The sequence below is a fragment of the Odontesthes bonariensis genome, chromosome 14 (genome assembly GCF_027942865.1).
Source record: "Odontesthes bonariensis isolate fOdoBon6 chromosome 14, fOdoBon6.hap1, whole genome shotgun sequence".
NCBI lineage: Eukaryota > Metazoa > Chordata > Actinopteri > Atheriniformes > Atherinopsidae > Odontesthes > Odontesthes bonariensis.
The window spans coordinates 25,328,168-25,354,917 of NC_134519.1; the positions used below are offsets into that span (position 1 = coordinate 25,328,168).

The window sequence follows — 26,750 nt, forward strand, 5'->3', positions numbered from 1 at the left end:
GCTTACAGATGCAAACTCCTGCACACCCACGATAAAAACTCACATTTACACAATTAAACACACACCCACTGAGTAACATCCCCTACACTACCAGTGACTCCATCTCCCTCCGTGCATGAATCGCTCCCAGTCAATAGCAGCAAATCCCCTCACAGCTTATAATCAGATGAGAGACTATTGGAGCTTAGCTAATGAATGCGCTGGGATAATATAATCTCAATAATCTCTGTGACTCCTCTAATTGAACCATATGCTAAATGTGATGTATGACTTCATTAAGAACTGATGTCTTCTTTTATGTGCTGTTGTTGGTGACCTTGACTGGCTTGGTGCGTCACTGTCGAGGCGAGGGTCCAATCCTGTTAAAGCTATTCATTGGAGCTGGCACATCACAGCTAACTGCGAGATCAGCAGAGGCGTCGAGTTGAAGGCGATGCCACAAACTTGAAACGACTTGGGAGGAAGGAAAGTAAGAGAACAAAGATTTTCAAGTGTAATAGGCCCAAGATAATGTCTTGCATACAGCAGTAGCACACTCCATATATTGTGATTAGACTATATCTGCCTGGAGGCATTATTGACCTGTTATACTCTAATTAAATTAGATGTAATCATCTCAGTGAAATATTTATTAGTTGCTATGACTTCATATTCACTTGGCAAATGCTTTTATCCAAAGCAATTTGGGGTTCTGTGACTTTCTCAAGGACTTTTCACCCCATTGTGTGTCCGCAAAAGGTTTGAACTACCCAACACCTGGCAAGCAGAGATTAGAAAAAAATAAATCTGCTGTAAACAGAAACTCACCATTCCCAATGAGGAAAACCCATTTTGAGTTTACTGTTGAATTAGATTTTTTCATTTCTTTTTTTTTTTTCCACTGATAAATAGTTTTATCCATTTTAGCTAATTCTGATTTGTCTTGGATTTCAGGTCACAGCAGCGGAAAAGTTGGAAACATCTGACCCGCTTGTTGTATCAATTAAGGAGCATAAATTTCATAGACATTGAAACCCAGGGGTTTTATTATTATTCATAAACCAGTACAGGTTTTTATTATTCAGGCAGAGAACTCCAGAATGTCATTATTGTGCTTTCTCAAACGATAAATTTAGTTGTGGGCTGAAATTCACTTTAAATTAATGTACAAACCATTTCAGTTGTACTAAGCTTTGTCGATACGTACATACATTCCCATATTGCTTTGCTTGATTTTGTTTCTCTTTTTTTATTTCTCATAGATTGTGTTCCTTGTTGGGTCTTGCTTTGTTTGCTTGTGTCACAGTCCTGTCGTCTCAACCTACAGACAGCAGTCTTCCAAAGTCTGGTCCTGCTAGAGGTCTTCTTCTTCTCTGTCAATCCCTGCCCCATGCCTGCTCAGGACCGAATTGAAGATTGAAGATTCAGTGCAACCAGTTGCTTTCCTAAACTAGGCTATTCTTTATGAACTCCCAATAATATTATAAATTAAATTGCATTTGATTTTAAAGGTCTTGAAGTTGACAGTTTTTGCCACCAATAACCTCAAAGCAGTCATACGTTTAACAGATATGTAATTTTAGTATCTTGGTTTTTTTTTTTACTTTGAATAAGAAAATAAAAATTCTGACATTCAGTATTTGTGTTTCAAAAGAGAGGATGTTTTGAAAATTAATTGAAACACAAGAATACAAGAAGCACAAAGAAAGAATACTCGAAAGCTCCGAGTCTGAAGCCTCACAGTGACAGGGCTCATAATACAGCAGTCTGCTTATCACAGGATTGGACGTAAACAACCAAAATGGCATGTGAAAACCCCTGTAGTGTGGACGTATAAACCTTCCTTTATGGTAATGTGACAAGGTTGTGACCTTAATTCTATAAGCTTTTATAAAGCAGAATTAACCCTATGAACACTTGGCACATTTCCAACATTCCACTGCTGGATGTACATACACATACCATTAAAATCTGTGCTTGACAGTCATGTAGCCTTTTAATTATTGCCCAGGAGCAAGAGGGAGCAATTTTTCAGCTACCATAAGGTGAAAGGAGAGGTACAATTAAGTTATTGGTCCATCCCAAAGCATGCAGAGCTCAAACTTTGCAATAATTGCATCTTCACATGAGTTTTGAGTGTCGACTTGTGACTGGATACAGAAGCCTATATCACATAGTAAACTGAGCAACAAAAAGGACAACAACAGGTTATACTCATGTTTCTGTAACCTCACGAATTTAACAACTTCACCTCGGAGAGAACAGTGAAAATCTTTCTTCGTTAACACCACATCACATTCTGTGCACTCTTGCTTAAAATGAATCGTTATATTTTGAGTGGTTACTTTGGCACAAATGTCCCTCACTGAAAAGCAGGCTGCTTGTGTGAAGAATATAAGAATCCTTATGAAAGAAAGATTGAGCCCCCAATGGGAATGCTGCAGAAAAGTCTTTGTGCAATACAAATGCACAGAAAACTTGATGCTCAAAAAGTAAAAGAAGCTTTTTTAATTTTGATTACATGGATGTTATTGCGCCAGCCAACACTACGGTTAATTTATAAATGTTTTGTAATTTATTAGACAATCTGATGTTTGCTCTACATCAAGCAAGCACTTCCAATTCGGTCACAATGTCAACCACCAACATTTAATACTTATGATACAGAATTTAAATATGTTTTCAATACGATTTTGGTTTTTGACATATGATTAGGAATTAAGAAATCTGTGAATTAATTATTCCATTTTAAAAAGAGACTATTTGCTCTAGACATACATTGCTTGGAGCAGAGACATGAGGCTCAACCCTAAAAGGTCCTTCAAAAAGCAACCCCCAAGGCCAACAAGACTCAGCCAAAGCTTTGGCATTAAAGTCACAGCTGTTTTGTTCCATTTGGCTGCAGAAGTTGAAATAACAGGCAGACAAAATATTTTCTGTGAATGAGACCTGCTGTTATTTTGGAAGCTGCTTCTTGCAGAATTTTTAGCGTCTCAGACTTGTGATCGGATCACCAACAGCACATGTACATCAGCACCAGAGGCTGAAGAGGCTCACAGACAGCAATAACACTCAGTCATCAACTGCGGTTTAAATCAGGGTCTTTGTTGAAATGGGACGATAGTGCTAACTACTGCATCACCATGCTACCTTGCAACAAAAAATTTTCCCTAAAAAAAAAACAATGTTTCCAGTATCTTTTGTTAGTGCTGGCTACTAACAAAACTGGTCTTCTCACACTGTGTGCAGAGCGACCAAGCAGCCAGAAAAGATCTTGGTGAATCCAAGGGTTGGAGAAGGCCCTGACCAGTGGTCAATAAGCCCACTGCTTTAAGCACAACTGCAATAACTAAGGTTGAAGAGCTAAATGTTTGGCCTCAGAAAACCAACCACCAAGGTTTTGAGAAGTGGAGATCATAATTGTGATTGCAGATATTGGGAATCGCATCAGGCTCAAATCCCTACTTTGCCTAAGAGGCATAAACGAGGGCAAAAGTTATCGATTAACCCTCTGCTGTTGCACATCTGGATACTGGAAGCAGTACAGTCAGAAGACGCTATAAATCAAAGCACTTCCCATCTTCATGGAAACTGTGTTCTCAATTAACTAAAATACCTCGTTAAAGAAAAATGTCATAGAAAACAAATATAAACAGCATGTCAATCAGTCTGCCATAAATCGAATGGCACATGTACAGTATTTAACAGTATGCTACAGAACATCACACTTGATACAAAAGACTTGTTTCCTTATTTTTCACCTTTCTTCCCATAACTTTGCCCTGCTTTCTAGAAGCTGCTCTGTACTTTTCAACTCTTCTCATCTCAAGTATCAGCCCGTATTTTTACCCTAAACTGCTTTATTATTTATAGATATTGATTCAGATCAAAAGCCTTCTTATCTATTCCACACCTTACAGATAGCAAGAGCACATGAACACACATACACACACACAGACATACATACATACTAAATCTAACAAAAGTCATCCTGATGTTGAAGGAAAATACATTCGATCGCCTTCAGGCTGGTAAAAACAAAGGTATATTCATGTAAGTGCTTTCCTAAAACCTCACGCATGAGTAAGTTCAAAGACCACGTTGGCTTAGTCAGCCCAAAACGCAAGATGGTGAGGGGTTTGATAGATGACATTTTGGAATGCCTTCCCATGAATTAAATGTGCAATCAGGCAAACTGAGCCAGAGAAATTTGGAGTTTTAACCACTTTAACTAAGCAGTTCAAACCAAACCAATAAAGGAAGAAAAATGCCTCTTCACCGCATAAATTAGCATTATTAGAGGCATGGTAATTTGGAAGTCGTTTCCTTCCCTTCATTAGGAGGAGTTTCAGCGAGTCAAGTATCACATTTCACCATGACAACAAAAGAAAGACAGATGAACTATTGCCGGTATTCAATTTTCAACAGGGATTATGGTGAACACAAAACCTCTGCTGTATTCTGCACAAACCCACCCTGGCTGCACACATAATGGAAGCCATGAGTATTTCAAAATGAAATGAAACCAACCTAAAATGAAATGCATAAAATGCGGCATAAAATATGACAATGTAGAATGGGAGGCAGAGGCGTCAGTTAACAGGCCCCTCTCTTGTGGAACCATTTGCCAGTGGCAGGGAAGCAGACACCCTCTCTACCTTTAAGCTTATGCTTAAAACTTTCCATTTTGACAAAGCTTATGGTTAGGGGTGGCTTAGGTGACCCTGAAACATCCCAGAGTTATGCTGTTAAAAGCCTATATTGTTGGGGGACCTCCCATGATACACCTTTCCTCACTCTGTTTTCTTTTTTTCCTCTATCTACATATAACAATATTGTTGTCATTAACTTGTGTTTCTCTTTCTCAGCAGGTGTCCCTGGCCTGGTGTTATGGTGCTTGTTGTCCCCTCTTTCCTGTCCTCTCAAACCCCAGCTGGTCGAGGCAGATGGCCGCCCTTCCTGAGTCTGCTTTTGCCAGAGGTTTCTTCCTGTTAAAAGGGAGTTTTTCCTTTTAACAGTTGCCTTGTGCACGCTCAGGACGGGAGATTGGATCGAAGAGAAGTTTTGGTGCAATCTGTTGGTTTTCTTAGATAGCCACATTTTTTGATTGGCTTTGTATGTATGCATTAGACAAATTTGGAATTCAATGAATTGATTGAATCACGATTGTATTACATTTAATTGGATTCTAATTGGCTTGAACATTGGTTTGTGTCTTTGAATTGCCTTGAGAGGACATTTGTTGTGATTTGACGCTACACAAATACAATTGAATTGAATAGAATATGACATTACATCTGGCGTGTGAAAATGTACTGTATTATGTAACACATTAAATGGACGTTGATTAAGAAGAACATTTATATTTCATACAGCTCACATTATAGTATTTTAATAAATGTTTCCATAAACTTTCACTTTTCCTTTTTTCACATATTTTTATTGCTTTTGCTATTGTTTAGTTTTACAATTGTTTTTGCAATTCCCCAAAACTGTACAGAACGAACAAAAGCAAAAACAATAAAAAAGACAACTAAGAAACAGAAAAGGCAATTCAGAAATTGTCAAAGCAAAAGCTTAAAAATAACAGTGAAAAAAAGAAAGACAAAAAAGTTAAAGCTCTGTGGAAAATAGAAAGAATGAAAAATTCAAATGTATCATATTAGATAAAAATGTATTATAATTGTGTATTTTTTGTATTATTTCCCTTTATCTTTCCACTTTTTCTTATGTCCAATTTCATTCTTTTATTGGTTCTTTATATTTCCTCATTCATTTTCTCAGTCTTTTACAGATTTATTCTTTATCATGGCACTCCTATCATTCCATACTAGAGCAGAGGAACTCTGTGAAAAGCTGACAGAACCACAGAACTGAAAAAGTACTGTTAACGGGATAATTTCAATCATTTATTTGCCTGGCCACATACCAAAGAAAAAAAATGTTGGTTTCGGTTGGGTCAAGAAGGTATGATCATTATCCACCCTTGCTTTTGCTTTTTCATCTCAACAGTGAAAGTTCCAGCATTGTCGCCAGCTGTTGCTATTTGATGCTTAATATGTTGAGTCAAGAGGTATTTTCAGCACGTTGCTGGTGGGGAGAAAATCAAACTCCAAAAAGTTGTTATGTTTGGTTCTGATTGTCTAAAAATTCCTCAATTTATTTTCCAGACCATGTTAGTCATTTGATTTATTGTTATTTAATTCAGTCTTTAAGGATCTTTACACAAAATGTGTGTATTTGGACTTCCTCTTGCTTTGTGGCAACCTAAAGCCAAGGACAGTATCTTATTTCTTATCCTTTGCTGTTACCAATATTTTTGTCCACACTTGAAAACTTCTGCTCTCACACACAGTGACACATACATCCAGCAAGTGCTACATGTCAAAACAAGCTAGAAAATTGCATCTTCCCAGCTATCATACATTAGCCCAATGCAGCTGTGTGAGAGGCTTTCAATACTCACACCCAGCTGTTAGTTGTAATATGTATTCCAGTGGCAAAGGAGTATCTCACTGATTTGATTTGATTTATTTTTTTCCTTTGCATGGTTTTCAAATTCTCCTGCTCTGAATGCATGCAGTTAAGTAGCATGACTATAAAGTGATGTGGATTTTACCATACTCCCTGACTTCCTTTAGCTCTCGCTTCTTATTTCTCTTTGTATTATCAAAACTATGTGAATGCCTGTGCAAGCACTGACTACATAAATTCTGATAAAGTGGGTCAAGAAAGCACAAATGGTACATTTCTGCTGCAAAACCTGTTTGGCCAACAGCAGAATGCGAGTGTAGAAGAAGGAGCGGGTGGCGATGGTGGAGGGTGGGGGTTAAATCTCCTTTAACAGCAACAGTAAAAATCAATGTGGGGAGTTTGGATGTCAGAGCCAATGAATCCAAATGATATAGCTCAATACGCAGATCAATGCTGCAACATATAATCATTGTATTTCTCGCCACTAAACGTCTTTCCTAATCATTATCGGGAAGTAGAGGAGAGGCAAATGGGAAAGTGGATGAGCGGAAGGTGAGGGAGAAGGATTGTCTTGCAGCCATCGGATGTTACAGTGCAGAATAACTCATAAAAAATGAACGGCTTTTGAGCTAAGAGGGTTTGGTGTTCCATAATGTCCCTTTCTCTAGCACCTTACAGGTACCTGGGTAACAAGTTTTTCACTCAACATCACTTATGCATGAATTCATGGTAACAATGTACTACATTTAATAGTAAATATGTGGCCATTTTAAAAGTTTCTAACACTAACAGATGGAAACATAGAAATGGGGGAAGTCAGATTGGCAGCATGTCTGTTCTGCAAAAATCTTCAGACTCAAAGAAAACAATGTACTTTTTTCCCCTTTTCTTTATTGACCCAATCCTGGTTCTCAGGGGCCCTTGTCCTACACGGTTTGCATCTTTCTCTGCAGCAAAATACCTGATTTTAATGAATGGTGGGCTAAAAGACCGTGATGAAGAGCTAACAAGTTGGCCCATTCATTTCAGTCCAATGTAAGAGAGAGCAATCTCACAAAAAAAATGGCATCACAAGGAGACAATGAGGAAAAGTTTTTTTTGTTTTTTTTTTTGTCTGGACAGTTTACGCTGATGAGATTAGGTTAATAAATTGATTATCTTGTAGAAATGGTGAATATCAAGATCTGAAGCCGTCACTAATCTCCATGTTGGATGGAAAGGAAACGGGCAATTATAAAGACCTCAGCGACTTCAACAAGGGCCAAATCAATCTAAGCTGACAAGTGAGACAAAGTGTGTGTGAAACATCACGGTTTGTTAGAATCTCTCACTGAGCTGTGGTGAGGAACAACAGACTGTGATATTTGGAGGAATTAAGTATGAACTTCAAGGTCTTCAAGGATTGATTACCAAAGTCTTAGAGTCTGACACTCCAAGGCAAATCCTTATCAAGTTCATGCCTTGATGGATATTATGAATGTTTTTTTGCCGCAGAAAAAACAAGTGGCAGCAGTGGCTTATTAGTTATGATACTTAGAAGCAATGTCTACCCCTGTTTTCAAGCTCAGAACTGCCAGTCAAGTGTCTGTAAGATCAGATTGGTGTGCAGTACTGTGAGCTCAGGTTGTCGTGTGTGCTATGTGAACTTGAAGGCTTTGAACTGCATGCCCTGCCATATGATAATAATGTGCATAAAGACTTGTAAAGTACTATAAATCTCAAAAACGCCTTAAAACTGGCCACTCTGCGAAAAGGGTGTTAATTTAAGGTGAAAAAAGGAATTGCTGTGCTGTCTCTCTGGAATCATGCCAAAGACATTTAATGAAAACATCAGCAAACTGTGCAAACTTGAAAAAAGGCATAATTTATTGATACATTTGAATATAACTATAGATATATATATATAGATACACTATATTTCCAAAAGTATTTGCTCATCTCCCTTTACACGCATATGAATTTATGTGGCATCCCATCCATCCCTTCTCATTTCTGGTTTGCAGCTGGGGTCTTTGTGTGTGGAGTTTGCATGTTCTCCCAGAGCATGTAGGGGTTCTCTCCGAGTACTCCGGCTTCCTCTCCTCAGTCCAAAAACACACGATACACCATATTGCCAAAAGTTTTTTGCTCATCTGCCTTTACAGGCATATGAATTTAAGTGGCATCCCATTCTTAATCCATAGGGTTTAATATGACGTTGCCCCACCCTTTGCTGCTATAACAGCTTCAACTCGTCTGGGCAAGCTTTCCACAAGGTTTAGGAGTGTGTTTATGGCAATTTTTCACCATTCTTCCAGAAGCGGATTTGTCAGGTCAGACACTGATGTTGGACGAGAAGGCCTGGCTCACAGTTTCCCCCCTAATTCATCCCAAAGGTGTTGTATCGGGTTGAAGTCAGGACTCTGTGCAGACCAGTCAAGTTCTTCCACACCAAACTCGCTCATCCATGTCTTTATGGACCTTGCTTTGTGCACTGGTGCGTAGTCATGTTGAAACAGGAAGGGGCCATCCCATAAATGTTTCCACAAAGTTGGCAGCATCAAATTGTCCAAAAAGACTTCCTTTCACTGGAACTAAGGGGCCAAGTCTTAGTTCAAGTCCAGCTCCTGAAAGACAACCCCACACCATAAACCCTCCTCCACCAAACTTTACACTTAGTACAATGCAGTCAGACAAGTACCGTTGTCCTGGCAACTGCCAAACCCCTACTCCTCCATCAGACTGCCAGATGGAGAAGCGTGATTCTTCACTCCAGAGAAGGCGTCTCCACTGTTCTAGAGTCCTGTGGCGGCGTGCTTTACACCACTGCATCCGACACTTTGCATTGCGCTTGGTGATGTATGGCTTGGATGCAGCTGCTCGGCCATGAAAACCCATTCCATGAAGCTCTCTGCGCACTGTTCTTGAGCTAATCTGAAGGCCACATGAAATTTGGAGGTCTGTAGCGATTGACTCTGCAGAAAGTTAGCGACCTCTGCACACTATGAGCCTCAGCATCCGCTGACCCCGCTGACTGTCATTTTACGTGGCCTGTCACTTAGTGGCTGAGTTGCTGTCGCTCCCAATCGCTTCCACTTTGTTATAATACCACTGACAGTTGACTGTGGAATATTTAGAAGCGAGGAAATTTCCCAACTGGACTTGTTGCACAGGTGGCATCTTATCACGGTACCACGCTGGAATTCACCGAGCTCCTGAGAGCGACCCATTCTTTCACAAATGTTTGTAGAAGCAGTCTGCATGCCGAGAGGCTTGAATTTATACACCTGTGGCCATAGAAGTGATTGGAATACCTGAATTTCATTGTTTAAATATAGAGTGTGTATATATATGTGTATAAAATACACTCTCGCACCATATCTTGAGAAAATTCCATGGGGAAAACACTTGTAGCTGTCCTAAAAAGATCTAAGGATTCAAAGTATTGATACAATGATTAAAAAGAGCCTTTAAATATATATTAATCCAGCCTACAGATCTGCGGCATACCCCATATTGACCTAGAAAAATCTCTTAAAGTAGAACACATCGTGTATTACATCATATCTCCCATGCTTCAGCTAAGTATGTATGAAAAATGTGTTAAATTAAATCGGATGTTTATCCCGTCAAGTGTGAAAAGCAGCAAAGAAAGCTGGGAAAGACAGAGCAACAGGAAGAGTCCTGAAGGCATTTTTTCTTTTGCTTCTCAGAGTTTAGAAATTTAGTTCATTGATGGCTATGATTAGAAAATAACCACCATTTTTCTGAAACACATGTCTGCAAAACAATTTCTTGGAGTCTTATGGGGATGGCTCAATCCCTCAACTGATATTCAAAAGAAACCTCATTGGTAAGAAACATTTTTCTACACTACTCAACAGCTAAGTCCATAAGAATATTAGAAAGCTGCTTAAAAGGAAAAAAAAATCCTTGGTGGAATAAATAAAAAAGGAAGTTTCTTTTTTTCCACGCAGTGGTAAAAAGGGTATTAAACACACCCCACCCACATGCATAACACATGACACACAAATGCCCCCTGACTTTCCCTACCCCCTGTGTAGATTTAAATGTCAGCAAAGCTTTTCATGTTGGAGACTGGCTCTGGATTAATGTACATATGGAACAATTGAGCATTCACAGTGGACACTCAGACTGCTTGTCCATAACCCCTCCTACTACATCTGCAGAGGTTTAAAAGGTTGTAGTGCTTATGTTCAAGGCTGTTGTTTTATGATATCAGATTTAGCTTTTTATTCATGTTTAGTAGGGAACCACAATTGCTGGCTTGACAGAGAAGGTGAGTCCACAAATTCAGAGCTGGGGTCAACCTGCAGCAGTTTCACTCCAGGCACATCAAAGAGAAGATAAAACCCACCATTTTAGTGTGCATCTCCCAAGACTTTGGACTTGCATCACTTCTGTCATCAATGTCCCCCAACAAACTGTATCGGAGTACAGAGATACAAAGGTACTGTACCTCCATCAGTCAATAATCAATTACAGAAGCTCCACATTACTCAAGAGCACCTCTCTGTGCAGCTTGATAACATTGCTTAAAGATTTTTCACCATCACATCACAGTATAACGCACATGACATCATGTGAGCAAGTCAATAACTGTAGATTGGTTTCCTTTAAAGTTTACAAATGGATTGCTTTGAAGTAAAGGTTGTACATACAGAAGAGGGGATCTAAACCCTACACTTCTGTGAAAGTATAACCTTCATGACTTTTACAACCTTTGTTCCTGCTAAACAAATTCAGTCTCATTGCAAAAACTGTCTTGGATACGCTGGTCCACAATGTCACACATAATTGTGAGACAACAGCAGCTGAAACGAACAGTAAGTCATGTGATAATGGTCATTATAATAGCAATAATATTTAAATAATAAACAATCATTGCACCAGATGGAACATAAACCCCAGTCTACAGTCTCAGAAAGAGCTAATTTGTTACATTTGTAATATTTCCATTTGTTCACAGACGGACTCACAACCCTATGTACCACTTATGTTTAAAAAGACAGCTAACAATGCTTAGAGAGGAGGCTGCTGGCCACTCTGAGAGCACACCATAATGTACAAGCCATTGAATAGGGGTATTTTCAATATATCCCCGTGCCCTTGGAATTTGAATGACAGAGCTTCACCGTATCCCCAAATCAACCATTGAAGAACGTACAAGCTGAATACAGTACATTTACATTTATTTACTCACATTTAGACGATTCACAGTACTGCGAACTGACGTACAATGAGAGCAACAGTAGAGAGCCAGCTCCAAATTTTAGCTCATTTAATAGAACAAAGTTCATATAGAGTACCCCCTAATTATATCAGCATGGATGTTAGGGAAAGAGAGAACTATGGGAAGAAATAAGGATTTTTCTTGATGTGGAAGACTCCTCTAAAGCAAGACCAGTTTTTCTCCCACTAAATGTGCATCCAGTGTGACTTTGTAACACAGAATGAACAGAGCAAACTGTCCAGAGAAAAAAACGTAATGCCAAACTAGCATCTTCAAGAGGTGCAATCTGGTGCTGCTGAAAACGGGTCTTTAGAGGCCCATATAGTTCCGCTATGCATTACAAACATATAAAGTCATTTCAGTGCAGAGGAATGTACTTTTGCACGCCCACATCAGTTCTAAATAGGCAGACTGGGGAGCGTCAAAGGCTTTTAAATGGATTCCACGGGGTATAGAGTAAAATGAGAGGTGGTTTGATTTAGCTCTCATTTGATTGCACTAGCCAAATGTTACTGTGCCGAGAGAATGCAGAACAGTAACTGGTGAATCATAGGTTTCATTCCACCTACGGTGGATTTATAATCTTCGACCAAAGAAACAAACAGCAACAAAACTGAATTAGAAAACAGCTAAGTTCCCTTCTACACATATAACACGGTGTAATGTGTAGCCTAATGCTTGGCCTCAGACAGTGATTCAATAAAGATGCTGGATATCATATCAGTGCTCTGAGATGCATTTGTATCGAGAAAAGAGGACAAAAATGAGAAGTACGAAGTACTCCGTGTGAAACTGTACATTTATTTGATCCTAAAAGGGATTGGTATTTCTTATTTCATGCATATAAAAGAGTCTCATCATCTACTTTTCCTCCCTGCAGCTTTTACTGATTATTTACATAGATGAGTTTTATTTGCTAACATATAGCACCATAGTAGTATGCCGGTTGCTGCTGATCTTCTATTCTGGGGTTATAATTCTCCATTTGCCGTTATTCTCTAGTCTGTATGGTCTGCAGGAGGCTGGGGCTTCTTTTCAAAAGCATTATACTCTTTTGTCACAGTCAAAATAGCCCATAAAAAGACCAAACCTGGCATTGTGTGAATGAAACTATATGAATAAAACTGAACTGAACTGAACTTCAAAACATTGTGGCACTCATGTATTTCAGTATCACTTTCACTGGAATAATACACAATTCACCCCGTGTTGGTTATTTAAATGAACATGTCCAGTACCACCAAAAAATCTGGACAAACATACCCATTCATTCTGAACGAGAAGGTGTGTCCAGACATTTGAATAGTACTCCAAAGGTGCAAAAAAAGGCAGGTACTTTGTTTTTTCCTCCATTATTTTAGCATAATCAGAGCAGCGTTAACTTACTGTAAAATTACAGTGAGGCAATGTGATTCAGCTGTTTTACTGATGAACTAGAAAAAAAGGAAAGGTTTAATGCCAACCCTTAAGAAGTAGTTACTGCAGTGTCGCCGTGCTGCGTTACTATTTTATTTATATACCTTCTGTGTGCGTAGTTTGGTTTAATGCAATACACATTAGAAACACTTTATTACAAAGGGTAAATACTGTGCAGATATCTTGAACTACTCCTAGTTTTTTTATATTTTGTTTTCTTGTAAGATTTTAAAGTGGTCTTGAGCAATAGTTATTCAGGTTCTCTGAAGGTCTTTCAGTTTTTTTCTGGACATTGGCTCCTTTTTCACTCTTTTTTTGTCCAGTCCTTGTACATGGCCATTTAAGAGGAATGAGTTTTTGTTTGTTAAGCCACGTAATCCCAATTTGTAAATCATTCAAGCACAAAAAAGACTCCTAATTCAAAGAATGAACCAGTGCTGTGTCTAAAGATAATAGAAAATATTGCAAAGAAGCCATCTTAAATAATATCTTACAGTACTTTGATACAACCAGCATTTTCCCCAAAACAAACAATTAGGTCACATTTCTTAAGTGATATATACAAAGAATTCTAAAGACGTAACAGTTTACTGTTGACTGAAGCCTCATCAGAAATGGTCTTCATGGAAGGGTGGCTGTAAAGAATCCATTCCTAAGGAAGGGAAACAGGGATTAAAGGCTATGGTATGCCAAATGACACAAGGAATGGACTGAAAATCAGTGGCACCAGGTGCCACTTATGCCTGCCCAGAACCAAGACCTCAACATTACGAAAGCAGTGTGGGATCATCTTGACAGAGAACAGAACAAAAGGCAGTCAACATTCAAAAAAGAGCTCTGGAATGTCCTTCAAGAAGCCTGGAGAACTATTCCTGAAGACTACTTAAAGAAATTAAATCTTCTTTTCTAAGAAGGTTCAGGCCGTGTTGAATAAAGGTGATCATACCGAGTGTTGACTTTCAAGCTTGTTAGCATAGTACACACTCCGTTTTTGCCTCATACACAGTATTTAATTTATGTTTGCACATATCTTTAAATCGCTACATCCATTTTCAGTTTTCCTGGCAGTATAGAAAGAAATAAGAGAGGGGTAAACAGTCAGAGCATCTCCTCCTCACCAGCAAAGTCTACATTTTACACCAGTCACTTTGATTTAGTGTTACTCCTTTAGCCATCATGTCCAGCTCTGCAAGCCCACCATACTGTACAGTGCTATGCTGGGAATTCTTAAATATGGAATCCTATGAGAGACAACTCTTGGCTTTCTCAAAATCTCACTCCCACTGGTGTACATTTTCTAATGCAAATTTCCTCTGTGCTCATCTCTGGCTGGAGCTGTCTATACTCCTTTTCTATTCCACCCTGATGTCAGCACAGATGCACACTTTAGCTGTCATTAACGAGCGTGCTATTAGAGCCTTGTGTGTCATGCACTTAGCCTTTCATTTACATCCTCTTAGCCATATTATATCACAAAAGATGTCAATGTCTACAATGAAGATGGAAAACCAACCCCTCCAGTTGAATGTGAGGTGTTTGGGTGTGTAGGCTCAGGTGTGCTGGTTTGATTGTTAGGTGTTTACAGATTAAGAACACAGATCCTTTTTTTTTCTATTTTTTTTAGTTTCCCACTTGCCGAGTTGGGTCTCACCCCTCCCCTCTGATGTGTTTAACAAGTCCTAGTTTGGAGGGAAAGAGGTCTGAGTCACTGACAGTGTGTTCAGTGTAAATCTGAGGCAGCACCCCCTTTTCTCTGAGGATTTCTTGCAAGCACATGCAGCAGACTCGACAAAGTAGCTGACGGGTAAATGCTGTGCTTACATGGTTCAAAGAATTTGTGAGAAATTGTGCAATGCGTGGCAGGCATTCAGGTTGACTGATGGAGCAACAACATCACATACACACACAAACACACAGAGAGGCAGAGAGAGACATTCAGGTAGAGGCGGGCAGGAAAGCATTAATCGGTTCGGGCAGACAACAGGAGCCCGCATACGGTGGTGAGAAGAGGCATAGCAGAGGTTGAAGGACAAGTCTGGCTTCTTTGTATGAGGAAAAATGAAATGATGGGACGGCATTGTTGTCTACACACAGACATTTACCTGGTTGTGAAGTAACAAAAATACACAAGAATTTAGCAAACAAGCTTCCGGAATGTGGGAATCCAGTACTGTAAAGCGCACGGTTTTAAAATGTGCACATTTTTCTGTATCCACATGAACACACTTAAAATGCACTTTTATTATAAAAGGTGTGGTTTTAAAAGAAAAAAGAAAAGAAAACAACCACGTGCGATATCTGGTATTAATTTAACGTGCATTCTCTTTCCACAATATTTCCCCCCTAAAAACAGAGGGCAAGCAAATCCGTTCTGAGTGAGTCTCCCTTATGATCCACCCAATCTCACAGCGTCTCTGATAGATCATGCGTCACTGACCATCCTGAGCCTGCATTTTCTTGTACTTATCAACCCAACAGTGCTCTACGCGTAAAAACGCGCGTGGCCCGAAAACGCGCAGCGGTACTCTTACACCCCTTATCCCACTCGAAACTCTTTTTTTTTTTTTTTTTTTCCCGAGTACTGGACACACTCAAACTCACCCCAGGGTGTGAACGCAGTCCTCCCCGTGCGTCTCTTGGTGTTCGTCGATGTATCCAGTAAAAGGAGACCGGGGGAGCGCGAGCAGCAAATGCGCCAACGAAGTAGTGGACGGCAGCCAAACGCCACCGACTTTCTTCCTTCTCCTCTCTACTTCCCTCACTCTTCCCCGCTTCTCTTGGGCAGACTGAACTGCAGCTGCATTAATCCGGGCATTGTCCTCTTCATTGTCGCATAAAAAGCAAAGATAGGGCAGTCTAAGGAGCAGCGTCGCAACACACAAGTTGGGAGTTCAGAGGAATTCTCCTTTTCTGATTAGAGATGATGTCCAGCGAAAATCCTCGCTCTGATACAGTCTGAGAGAGCAGTCCAAGAATTTGCAAAGCTCCGATTTAAGCTTCTGAGCTCAAACGCAGAGTTCAAATGTTACTGTGGTGCAAGAGATGAATTAATTTGATTTCAGACAGAATAAAAAGCACATTGTGACATATTCCCAAGAGGATATCCTCTTCTCTCACTTCCCTCTTAGCCTAAACAACTCCATTGAGGGGAGATGCAGCGCACCTGCGTCCGGACCGGAGTCGCGCAGGTATCTGTTAACCGAACCCTTCTCCCCCTCTCTATCTGTGTCTGTTTGTTTGTGTGTGTTTTATTCCGCGTTTTTATTCCGAACCTCTCTGCGCCACGATCATCACTCAGTGTCAAGCCTGACGTTGCTTCTCCAAAAAGCTCAGGGAAACGTCTCTTTTCGCCGGCGCTCTCCTCTGTCCTCTCCTCAACAAGCTCTGCGTTCTCCCCACTGCTGTGAAACCACGCCTCCCCTCAGCGGTGATTGGCTTAACATCGGAGAGGGATGGAGGTGAGGGCTGCGATGATGCGCGCTGAGGAACAGAGGAGAGAGAGAGGAGGACGGGGAAAGTGAACCAGGGAGAGAGGAGAGGATGGAGAGGAAGATGAGGGACGTGGAATGCAAGAGAAGTGAAAGAAGGGAGAGAGACCAGGGAAGGAGGGTAGAGGAGAGTGTGTGCGGTGTATTTGGATGTGTAAGAGGGAGGCGGAGGGGGAAATTCATGCACTGAGCTTTATGTGTTCATGCCCAAAGGGACAGGCTGGCTAATGAAAGTGAAAATTCCTCCCTCCTTTTTTCTCCTGCCATCTAATTCACTTGCAGTGTTTTAGCCAACTTTGTCATCTGCAAATCTGCTTTGACTCTCTGCAAAACTGAATTCACATTGACAATGTCCCCCACCTCTGAGCCCAGTCATACACCCCTGTCTGCATGTCTGTCCATCTGCCCAGGCTACCTCTCTTTATGATATCAGGTGTCTGTCAACTAAGCAGCTTCCTTGGTGAGTCTGTGATGAATAAGTCGTTGGTTAAAGGGAGGCTGGAGAGGGACGAACGTGTTGAATATACTGCCCAGTGGTGTCAGACAGGAAATAAGAAACAGCCTGTGTTGCTTTTGGAATGCGGGCAAATGAGGTGGGCCGGATATTGTTGTGGCACAGCCACACACAGTAGCAGGAGAAGGCTGACAAAAATCACTTGACAGCTCCTGGGAGAGCCTTTGATTGATGGCAACGCTCCAGGGAGTGTTTCAATGTGAACTTAGTTAACTTGGAGCTACAAGAAGCATTCATCATTAGCTGCCATACAGGAGTGAGATGCTCCCCCCAAGCACGACAGCGTCTTATTTAGAAAGGCACCTGGGGAACATCTTCACAGGAGTTGCAACTCTTTACTGCTATTTTTAAGGCTCACATCAACCAATCTCCAAGACTCAAAGTATCAACAAGACTGCAGCAGCTCATTAAGCTTAAGGAGGCTAACCATAGGGGGTTGCATGTGGTAACTTTAAGCAAACGACACAAATGTGTAATTCTAAATATAATAATGGTCTTCGGCTGTCTTTAGATGAGTAATGATGGTTGAGTGGCCTCATGCCTGCAGTACCACTCAAAAAGTTTGGACACAGCTACTTATTTTAATGGACTTCTAAACCGTTTTTTTTTTGTGCGAGCTGTCAAATACCATAGAGATATTTCTATGAATATGTAAACATAGCATTCTAAAAAGGTTGTGTAGAAAAATTTAAAAGTTTGTCTAATAGATGAAGAAAATCAGCATTATTCCTCTGAGCTTTTTTTTATCATCTGCAAACCCTGATCACATTGTAAATCTATTTATGGGCGATCCTCTTTCAGGGCAGATTCTGGGGAGGAGGGTAAATGAGTCAACACTGTGAAGTAGTAGATTCTGCACACCTAATTAGCCAACTCTTCACTGCTGAAAAAAAAAATGCATGATTGTTGCTGCTACACAGCACATCCTGACCTTTAGGAAATTGAAATCAGCTCAGTTTGAGTGCACGTGTGAGACCCTGGGATGTACTCCAGTTCAGTGTTAAAATAACTCTGCTCTTGGGGTTTGTCTACCATCTCTTTTTAAAAAGTTATAACTGTACTCTTCTTGGTGTTACAATGTGCATATTCTATGAAGAATGAAAAGTACTTCCAGGTTGATTTTACGGCTCCTTACCCAAGTGCTAAAAGTCAATACTTGACATTTTTTATTTCACAGCTCTTGCTGTTTGCTTTTGGTCTGTATTTCACATCATAGCAAATCACAACTTGCCTAACTGAGATCAAGAAACTTATATGAAATCTAACCTACATTAAAATACACGTCTTGTGTCTTTGTTAGCAACCTAAGTAATGCCAACACATGGACTATGATCATCCTAGAAACCTTTTATAGTGGTGGTGCCAAAGCTCCAACCTTTCAGACAACATCCATAATCTTTGTTTCTGCATGCAAGATTTCACATGCTGCATCTGAATACTACAGGATTATTTAGCATGTGTGAGCGTGTGTGAGCGTGTGTCTGGTTGTTTGTCTCGTTTGTCTCTGTGTGGCCCTGTAATGGACTGGCGACCTGTCCAGGGTGTAATCCGCCTGTCGCCCAATGACCGCTTGAGTCAATGTAAAAAAGTCATTCTTTTTTGTAGTAAGTCCCCTAAAGGACCAGGGGACTTTCCAAGTAGTGACACAAAAGTATCTTTAAAAGGAATATTTTTTTATTTTGAAAGGCTTCAGGTAAAAAAATTTTCACATCTAAAAATTTCGCTTTAAAAGTCTGACACTGCACCAAGCGGCACATGGCTATGAACTCCTCTCATTCCCAAGGTGTCAATTATTCATGTTCTGTCAAATCCCTGGTAAGGTTCGGGCAAAAAAAAATCTATTCGATAGGTTGGTTATGGAAAATTTGGTTGTCAGGGTTCAAATACAGTGCTTTATCACAATCTTTCAACACGTCAGATAATGATATGGAAGGCACTACCTTCCGCATTGGTTTGTGGTGCCTGGTTCTCTGAATAAGCGGCAGAATATGTTAAAGTTGTAACAGGCTATTTTAACTCATTTCCAGCTGCATTGTCCACCATCTTGAGATTTATAGGTGGGTAAAAGTTATATATGCTGGACAAATTAATAGACTTACAAAAGATGACATTTACAACGTTATATCTGAAAAAGTTTAGTTTTTTTCCATTATCAGTGCGCACATTTTTGTCTTGTCCCCCGTCATGTGACCCAGAAAAGCATGTCAGTAAATCGACTTGAATAATACCAGGATCCTGGAACTGGGACAGCTAAATTGAAGCCCATCTCTGTTGATGTGATTAATTACACTTGTGCCTCTCCTACGGGAGGGGGGGTGTCAAAACCATGAGTGTGAAAAGGCCTTATTAAAGCAAAATGGACAGTAGCTGAACTGAACATCCTGAATTTACTAAAATGAACTTATTCTCAACTCTTGCTTTCAACAGTTTACGAAATTCACACCTGACAAGAAAAGTTCAAGTAACGTAAGAAACCGACGTGGGCAGTGAATAAAGCAGTAAATGGTGAAGATGAAAACCACTGATATTACACCGGAGATGTAATAAAGTGCTCCGCCAAACAGAAGTAGAATTTTCAGACACATCACCTCAGGTAATGCACAAACGAGAGCAGAGCCCTCACTGCTCGCTGACACATACAGGAGAACATTCTATTAGTAGGATGAACATAGTTGGTGTGAAGGCGTTGCATTTGGTGTCACGCTGAAAGCCAGGTATGCTTACATGTGTCTTTTCATCAGTATTTTCCGTGTAGGATCATGCGTTCCTGCTCCTGTCACACCACCACTGCCACCCCATTTCGAAACAAATGAGGGATTAAAACCGAGTCGTCTGGAACTGAAGACCATGATAGGAGAAGAGAAAAGAGATGCTGACAGCTGCTCCCTGCAATCCACAGAATATGCATTTCTTTTGTCTACGGGTTTAGAAAGTACTACACCCACTCAGTGGTATGGCTTGATCTCTCTTTTTCATTATTTTCTTTGTGCTGCTGTAACACTGAATACTGGACAGCAGGGACTATTTTTAAGGCTTCAAATAATGATCACAGCAGAGGAATGTTCATGGATCTTTTATTCAAGCACAGATGTAGCCACACAAGAATCTATGATGGGTATTATCTCAGATGCCGTTGCTATTCAACTCAACACATCAATTAAAATGCAGTATTTAAGAAAGGAGACAGAGAGATTTACAATTTTTATGGTGAAATTTGGATGATTTTTCACTGCGGGGACTGATTATGATGCAGAAGTAATAAAATCACCAACTGAGGTAAAGTTCAGGCTAAACATTTTGTTTACTTTTGGTACATAAATTACTTTTATGTACCAATCCAAAGCTTTTTAAGGACTCTATCAAATCTAATAGTTTCAAGAACATTTGTACCAGAGGAATTTCTCAAAAAGAAATATGCCAACCTCAAGCTGGCAAATACTTTTATGCTTCCCATCAAGCACAGCTCCAGACTAACTTTTTGTGTTGGTTGCATCGGTGCAACTATTTTTTTCTTTTTTGTGCAACGGAACAAAATTTAGGTTTTCTATGGTGTTACTAGCACCACAATAATACATTTAATAACAAGAGCAATGTTTGTGGGATTACTTTTCTATATACTGTATGTAGTGCATCACATTGGCTATTTTATTTTACCTAAACTACAGAAACTTGGCAAACCAGTATTTCTGAAATATGTTTATTTTGGCCTCCTTATTTCCACTTGACTCTGTGTCTGATTCTGCCTCCAATGCTGAGCCAGAGGATCCATTTTACATCTAAATGTTGACGCATAGATGGTTAATGGTTACCTTTGATGATGGTGTGAGATCTGGGATGGATCTTTCAGATCCATGATCAGAGATGTATATGTAATGAGAAGTATTGGCATTTTTCCTAAAATATCAATATTTCTCTTCATCTTGAATTGACGGGGATTAGCATGTGTTACCCTTAGAGAACAGCATAAGAGTCCCAGTTGTGTTCATGGGATCCTGTGAATAAATATTACAGGAACCACTCCAGGAGTATAACAAGTGGGATGGCATGCTGATGTTTTCCTGCAGGCAGCGTCTTGGTAGCCTATGTGAAAAGGTATGCTGGCATTTTACTCTGCTCACAGAAATACAAGAAAAAAAACAAGATATAATTGAATGAGACTGCATAAGACTGTAGTAAGTGATGGAGGCACATCATATATTTAAATTGACTGTTAATTCACCTAGAGCAAAAATCCAGTTATTTTGTTGCTTTTCAGATTCAATGTTGGGCTGCACATTTCCTTAAATTCATTTAAGACAGTGTTGCCTAAACTTAATCAAATCAAAAGGAAGAAACAAGAACCTTAAAGTAATACTGTATGATAATTACAAAAATGGAACCACCGTTCCACTCAGGAAAATAATCAGTGTCTACAGTGTTAAAATTGGCTTTGTTCTTAGACATTATGAATGAAATAGTCTCTGTACGTTTCCACGATGACCTAAAGTGATCCAGGCATAGTGAGACAAAACACTTAGCCTGGGAAAGCAGGTGCAAGATTCACACACACACATTGTTTGGCTGATCCAGAGAATATGACGAAGCATGTTGAACCTACTCATGTCCAATCCTACTCGGTTGAGTGTGAGTCCAACCTATGTAAAATAATGAGGCTATAAATACAAATGATACCCGGAAATCGAGGCTCAGTCTGACGGATTTCCTGCGGGAGCTCTATTCCACTGAGCCCAGCGCTGATATGCTTGACGTGTGACTACCAATAAACACTTTATTTAACTTGAGATTCCTCCGGCTTGTTCTTGAGCTTCCAATGAAAGAATCGGGCTAACAACAGTTTGAAAATACTACACTTGTACCACCTTGTAAATTCATGGTTCCGAAGCCTAAACCTCAGCCCTAAGCAAACCCGTTTGAGTTGTCATCACCACAAAGCTCTGAGTGATTTTTCATTGTCATTGTTTTCACAGCTCCAGCACCTAATTTCACCACATTATGAGCATCCCGCATGTAATTCAGTGTTTAAAAGGTCATGCTCACGCATTTGGGCTTTCATAAACATTTGCTGCCAGATACTAGCCAAAAATACATATTACAGTGATTAAAAGAATTGAAGAAAATGTTAAGGACAAAGAGGACACGAGTGACCATTACTCACTCTCAGAAAATCAGCTCTTCTGATAATTTAAAAAGTGCAACGAGTCTGTGAATCTTTGAGCCTCAGGCGAAGCATGGTTTCACCCTGAGGCTGTGATCAGAAAGCTGCATGAAGTCACCTCTGCAGTCTGGGCCTGCAGGCTGTTGAGTATTTTTTTCCATCTCAATTGTGAAAACCGAGTGGGTCAAGCAGGCAAACACATCTAATAATAAAATGATAATCAACTTTCGATGCAAAATATCGAACTACTTACTTACCAAACTTGTAATGGTGCTCCACTCTTGCTTGTAGCTGAATAAGTCTAAATGGTAAATGAAGAATGGTCTCTCTCTTGCACGAAAACAGTCTCCACTGGACCATGTCCCAGTCACTGCAGTGAATACTCATCTCAAGGCAACAGAAAACACAGCTGTTGATTGTGTGTAGATCCCCGTCCGCTCGTTTGCATGTTTGTGTTTGTGCTTTTGGGTTTAGCCAGTTTACAGTGATGGCAACAGAGCTTGAAGAGGAGATACCCAAGGATGCAGTTTTTCCACAATAAACAAAAAAAGTCATTTCTACTCGACTGAAGTCTTTTTATTGTAGCCAGCAATTCACCTCCATTGTCAATTACTCAGAAGTAGATATTTCTGACTATTATTTAAACTATTTAACCTGCATTCTTGCTGTAAATGATCACCGTCATAAAGCCAAATATCCTGACCAGGTCTATGGGTTTTGGTGGTGCTCTTTGTTGGCTTGTTTTTCAGCCTGCTCTAGTTTAACACCAGGTCTCATTTGCTGATTACCAGATCTGTTGTTCATATACATATATATATAATATAACTTATTATGACTTCCATCAGAAAATATGCTGCCCGATTTTCTCTGTTCTCTGGCAGATCCTTCTTAGACCTCGCAGGCTCTTCCTGATTTATGTTCCAATCCTGTGTGCCGGCATATCTGGATTTATGTGTGCACTTTCGGATTTCCTGCCAGTACCAGCAGCGCCCCATGTTAAGTAATTTGCTTTTTAAAGTCTTCGTCTATTTCATCCCAACTTCCACATGTCTGCACTGGAGTTCTCTCCGCACACCTTCACATATCCACGCAAATGCCATCAGTGACCATTCACTTGGATTCTGTTAAAGCAGGAGTGCTTTGGTACAATCAACACATCAGTCAGCAGAGACGTTCCAGACCAGTCTCACAAGAACATGTATAATGGCTACATTTGTTGGCATGCCCAAAACGTAGCCATGTCACAATCTGGGCTTAAAGACGGTGAGATAAGGTTTGTGTAGCCTGTTGTTTTGGGAGGCTGTTCATGTGACATTCTCATCACAGCAATGTATGAATATTAAATTTAGTAAGCCCTAACAATGTTTATCAATTCTAACTCTAACACACAGGATGCCGTATGAGCTGCACTTGCCCTGCGGTAGGGTGCGGCGTAGAGGAGAAGGGCGCACACACATGCACACTTTGTCCAAATCTTTCTGGCAACTGCAATGCAAATGAAAAGATATCCAGGAAGTAGGTAGTTTCTCCAGCTGCAAACTTGGATGCAGGCTGTGTCTGCCAAGTTGTCACAGGAAAGCCTTGGCATTACTTTCACTGATGATGAGAAAGAGGGGAAGGAGGAGACTAACAGCAGCTAATAGGATGTGGGATTTGTAATATTCTCAGGGTCATATAGCAGCATGGAGAGTTAAGGCAAGTTCAGGTGCTGTACCTGTACATTCAGCACTTCCAGGTCTACTTTAAGATGAATAGGGAGCAATTTGACAGGTTGTTGGTGACAGTCCCACTGAGACTCACAAAAATGAGAGACAACCTCAGGCATCAACAGGTCTCCTAGGTTTGGATTCATTGAGGTGTCAACACAGAGAGCTGTGCACAAGTTGAACTTGTTTTAGCACGCTCTTGTTCTGCACCCAGCTTGGTGCAGATCCGTCTTTGCATTGCAAAACACTTCAGCTGTGATGCTCCCCACGTTATGACATCAACGCAGCGCCATAACTGTTTATACTGGTGCTTCAGGCGCGCTGGACTTACTGCAGTTTTCTTTCTAGAGACAGAAGTGCTCACACACTCTTCCTTGCAGCTCGTCCTGTCTCCATGGAGTTAAACTGTACAGAGATACATAATTTAAAAAAACCACTTGGTCCAAACTGCCTACTAGTCCATTCTAGTGAAATATAACATCGAAATGCTTAAAGACGGTTGAATTTTTTTTTTCCAGAAAGAAACTACCATAAGTTGCAATGGTTGCTTTAACTATCCTCAAATGCAGTGTTTTGTTCATTCTGATTGAAAGTGTCAACTGCATGCTGGTCCTCCATTAATTCTAATTGCTGGCACTAACTTAAGACTCCCACTGTGTTTCCTGTCATTGTTTGAACTGTCTACGGGCTAATGTGTTATTAATTCTTATTTGTGGGCAGAAGCACAAAATAGACTTCCATTAAGTCAACTTCTGCCTTTTGCATTATAAATTCCTCCGACAGAGAGATTCAGCAGCAGTTTAAACACAGAAAAGGCAGAAACTGGATCCAGTGCCAGATGTACAGCAGAGGTTACATCTATTTCCTTTATGTTATCGCTTTCCATCAAAAATTATCTATTTGCTTCTGCCTCATGAAACAGTGTGTAAACATATTCGCTTGCTTGGTGTGATGAATTTGTTTAACTGCCAAGCAGCTGTAAGGGCTTCGTGTTCACTGCTGTCTCTGTGGACTCCTTTGTGTACATAAAAGCGTGATTCTCGTTTGTAAAGGCATTGAATAAATGTCTTAAGTACTCCAAAGGTACATAAGGGTGTATCACCTGCACATGCAACAATCAATAGAATATAAAATTAAGGAAAAACAGGTCATAAGAATATGCAACCAAGACATTATCCGGCCTCATCTGGGGCTCTGTCACATGGGCAACATTTCAGATCAATATTTCACCAAGTGCACAAGAACCTTTCAAAAGGTACTTGGTACTTTACATGTTTGATTTCCTGTCCGTCATGCAATGCTTTCTTGGAGACATCTGACTGTTCCAAAATTTATTATGTGCCTAGCAGCAGCAAGAGGCCTGTTTCTATCAAAGTTTTATTATGTGCATTTCAAAGTTGCATGTAAGAAAGGTTGATGGAAAATGCAAATTATAGGGGAACAAAAACTTGTTTTTTGGTATTTAGCCCTTGAGGATGGTTTTCTCAAGAAAAATCAATGTGGAGAGAGCACACTAGTATGTGTCACTTTAGAAGTAGGAAATATGTAACTTATATGATTGATTACATAAACAATCAGCTCACCGGGAAGAGAGAATATAAAGAACATGCCCGGTTAATCTTTCTCTTATATATGCTCGAGGTGACTTATTTTGTTTGTTTCCTTCTTCAAAGTTTTGTTTTCAGTTTCCCCTACCCTGATTTTTACAGCCATGATTAATGTTGCAAAGACTTCTAGCCTCAGAAAATACCACACAGCTGAATGTATTCGCTTCAAACTATCATGGTAACATGTATGATATTTCAGAGATAAACTTAAACGGAAACACGGCTCATGGCAACGGGGAAATGAATTATTATCTGACATAGCCAGAGAAATTTAGAATTGCACTGACAAGCAAAGGTTTGTGCGTCTGTGGTCAAATGTTTTGTTACTGTCACTAACTAAGCACGTAAATGACAAAAATATCAAGCTAAAGATGACGTTTTTTTTATGTTTCGAGCATTATCGAATTACTGTATTCCAAGTCTTTTATGGTTGCAGAATTGAAAATAAAATACGTTTTTAAAAAAACACACATCCGCTTGACATTAAATAACAGATTTTAGGACTTTTTGCAGGCTAAATCTTTCACTTCTAGTTTCAGAGGATTTCATCCATTCTCTACTTCAAAGAGCTTTTCTGTTGTATGGTTTTTCTCTCTCTTTTTCTCCACTTACATTAACTGGGCAGAACCCGATTGGAAAATAAATGTGAAACTCACTGTGTATGAGGTGCCACCAGGGACATAAATCAGAATTAACTTCCATATACACATATGAAATTAAACTCTTCCACATACTATACACAAAACCTTGCACAAACACTAGTGAAAAGCACTCACATAAACTAGTAAACACATTTACCTCTTATATAACCTACTCAAAAGCTCTCATACACACTACTGAAAAGCTTTACCTTTCATATATACTAGTAAAAACCTTTCATACACATATGTCAAACCTCTCATACACATATGTCAAACCTCTCATACACATATGTCAAACCTCTCATACACATATGTCAAACCTCTCATATACATATGTCAAACCGCTCATACACATATGTCAAACCTCTCATACACATATGTCAAACCTCTCATACACATATGTCAAACCTCTCATACACATATGTCAAACCTCTCATATACATGTCAAACCTCTCATATGTCAAACCTCTCATATACATATGTCAAACCTCTCATACACATATGTCAAACCTCTCATATGTCAAACCTCTCATACAC

The 26,750-nt window shown here is 39.9% G+C and overlaps 1 protein-coding gene across 2 annotated transcripts in view; it reads right to left on the bottom strand.

The window, feature by feature from the left end:
- brinp2 (bone morphogenetic protein/retinoic acid inducible neural-specific 2) overlaps positions 1-16,490 on the bottom strand; it is a 244,119-nt gene extending 227,629 nt beyond the window's left edge. Inside the window, exons 1-2 of one of the 2 annotated variants that reach the window (XM_075483745.1) lie at positions 15,704-16,490; positions 13,687-13,754 (exon numbers count right to left, since the gene is read on the bottom strand). The gene's annotated coding sequence lies outside the window, so the exon portion shown is untranslated. The remainder of the gene's footprint in view (positions 1-13,686; positions 13,755-15,703) is intronic. The other variant, XM_075483744.1, reaches the window with a different exon arrangement.
- Positions 16,491-26,750: the final 10,260 nt, after the last annotated feature.